This window comes from Panthera pardus, unplaced genomic scaffold (assembly GCF_024362965.1).
Source record: "Panthera pardus isolate Hobbes unplaced genomic scaffold, ASM2436296v1 HiC_scaffold_17, whole genome shotgun sequence".
In the NCBI taxonomy this organism is placed as follows: domain Eukaryota; kingdom Metazoa; phylum Chordata; class Mammalia; order Carnivora; family Felidae; genus Panthera; species Panthera pardus.
The window spans coordinates 51,064,971-51,068,289 of NW_026526732.1; positions in this window are offsets into that span (position 1 = coordinate 51,064,971).

The following is a 3,319-nucleotide window of genomic DNA, read 5'->3' on the forward strand; positions in this document are numbered from 1 at the left end:
ATTACACTCCCTGATTTCAAACTATACTACAAATCTATAGCAACAAAACAGTGTAGTACTGGCATGAAAACAGACACATAGATGAATTAGAATAGAATAGAATAGAATAGAATAGAATAGAAAGCCCAGAAATAAATCCATGCATATATGGTTAAATAATCTATGACAGAGGAGGCAAGAATATACAATGGGGAAAAGACAGTGTCTTTGATAGTGTTGGGAACACTGGACAAGTACATGCAAAAGAATAAAACTGGACCACCATCTTATATCATATACAAAAATAAATTCAAAATGGATTAAAGACTTGAATGTAAGACTTGAAAACAGAAAACTAGAAGAAACCCTAGGCAATAAGCTCTTTAACACTTTTTTTCAGCAATATTTTTTTGGACCAGTCTCAGGCAAGGGCAACAAAAGCTAAAGTAAATAAATGGGATTACATCAAACTGAAAAGCTTTTGCACAGCAAAGGAAACCATCAACAAAATGAAAAGCCAACCTGCTGAATGGGAGAAGATATTTCCAAATCATACATACAATAAAGGGTTAATATCCAAAATATGTAAAGAACTTACACAACTTAATATCAATAAAACCAACAACCCAATTTTAAAATAGAGGATTCGGGGCACCTGGGTGGCTCAGTCGGTTAAGCGGCCGACTTCAGCTCAGGCCATGATCTCGCGGTTTGTGAGTTCGAGCCCCGCTTCGGGCTCTGTGCTGACAGCTCAGAGCCTGGAGCCTGTTTCAGATTCTGTGTCTCCCTCTCTCTGACCCTCCCCCGTTCATGTTCTATCTCTCTCAGTCTCAAAAATAAATAAACGTTAAAAAAAAAAAATTTTAAATAGAGGATTCAAATAGACATTCAAAAAAAAAAAAAAAAAAAGACATACAGCTGGCCAGGCACATGAAAGATGCTCAACACCACGAATCATCAGGGAAATGCAAATCAAAACCACAATAATATATCACCTCACACCTGTCAGATAGGCTGTTATCAAAAAGACAAAAAGTAACAAGTACCGGTGGGTTTGTGGAAACATTGGAACCCTTGCCCACTGTTATGGGAACGTAAATCGGTGCAGCCACTGTGGAAAACAGCATGGAAGTTTCGCAAAAAACTAAAAACAGAACTACCAGGTAATACACTAATTCCACTTCTGGGTATTTACCTAAAGAAAATGGAAACACAACTTGGAAAGATTATGCACCCTATGTTCATTGCAGCCTTATTTACAGTAGCCAAGACATGGAAGAAACATAAGTGTCCACTGATAGATGAGTGGATAAAGAAGACGTGCTATGCACACACACACACACACACACACGCACACACACACGAATATCACTCAGCCATAAAAAAAGAATAAAATCTTGCCATTTTTTTTATGTTTATTTTTGACAGAGAGAGAGAGAGAGACAGAGCATGAGCGGGGGAGGGGCAGAGAGAGAGGGAAACAGAATCTGAAACAGGCTCCAGGCTCTGAGCTGTCAGCACAGAGCCCAACGCGGGGCTCAAACTCACAGGGCCACTAGATCATGACCTGAGCCGAAGTCGGATGCTCAACTGCCTGAGCCACCCAGGCGCCCCAAAATCTTGCCATTTGCAACAACATAAAGGAAACTAGAAGGTAGTATGTTCAGTGAAATAAGTCAGAAAGAGAAAGACAAATACCATATGATTTCACTTATATGTAAAATCTAAAACACAAACAGAAACAGACTCATAGATACAAGAAACAAACTATTGGCTACCCGAGGGGGAGGGGTTGGGGTGAATAAAATAGGTAAAGAGGAGATTAAGAGGTATAACCTTCCAGTTATAAAATGAGTAAGTCATGGAGATGTCATGTACAGCATAGGGAGTCTAGTCAATAATACTGTAATATAACTTTGTATGGTGACAGATGGTAACTAGACTTACCATGGGGATCATTTCAGAATGTATAAAATATGAAATCTCTAAGATCTACACCTGAAACTAACAAGATATTGTATGTAAATTATACTTCAAAAAAACTGGAGTAGGAATAAGACAACAAAGATCCCTTCTAACTTAAAAAAGTATGTATTTTTTACCAAAGTAATATATCTACACAATTGAAAAAACAAATGGTAGAGAGGACATCCTTAGCAAACCAACTGTCTTCTTTTCCTTCTCCCACTGTCCACAGATTCCTGCTTCGCAATTTTATTCATGTTGTGGGGTTATACCTTTTGCATATTCCTTCATTATCATTTTAATGGATCCTTGGAAGGGAGCGTATAGAAACTCATGTGCCCGTCTTGAAAAATAAGCTTTCTTCTCAACATTGACTAATTTTTTTCCTTAGGCAAGAACATAAATAGCAGAATCCAGTGTTGTGAAAATTCTCTGCTTACTAAGTCAAAATGCATATACACGTGTGTCATTTAAACCTGTGATGGAAAACATACTTCTTCCATCTAGTCTAGTCCCTTGGACCTTCTAGGTATTTCTGTCTCCTGGGTTCAGGATCTAGGCTTTTTGCCCTCATTCATCTGGTGCTCTTTGGACAAACATTACTTTGAACATCCACATCGTACTGAAAACTTCCAATATAGGTCAACCATTACAATAGCAGATTGTAGTATTATTCTCAGAATAAAAACAGCAATGTCACAAATATTGTATTAGCTACAGCCCCAAAGTGCTATGCCCTAGGAAGGGAGACACAGGAGCAAAGCAGCTGGAGCCAAAGTGACTGAAGTGTGGGATCCTCACACCTTGTCCCTCGACGCCCCCAGGGATGGTTTTCCCCCTGTGGCTGGCTCCTCAGCTGGTCCCTCCTGCTGTATTCCTACCATTTCTGCCCTTCCTGACAGAAAAATGGAGAGCTGGGCAGAGCACAGAAGAGAAAAATTAGACTAAATTGATCTTTATCCCACACCACTGCTGGTTAATCCATCCATACCTCACTTCATTCCAATTTCTCTTCTCCGCAGCTGCCGCAACACCACAGACAGGACCAAATAAACTAAAGCCCTGTTTTAATCAGACAGTAGCACTGCACTTAAGCTCCCACCATCTAATGGCCATTGGTCTATCTGCTTTGTTTATTAACAACTGCTTCACAGAGCACTCAGTAGACAATGCTCACAGAATGCACTTTTTCTGGGGTAGTGTTGTGAAAGGAGAAAATGATAAGACATCTCCTTTGCAAGGAGGACGAAGAAGAAGAAGAAGAAGAAGAAGAAGAAGAAGAAGAAGAAGAAGAATGCCACCAGAGCTCCTTAGCACATAATACATTTTAGCAATCAGAGCCAGAACCCAAAAGTGTAATAAAGAAAAGCAAGTG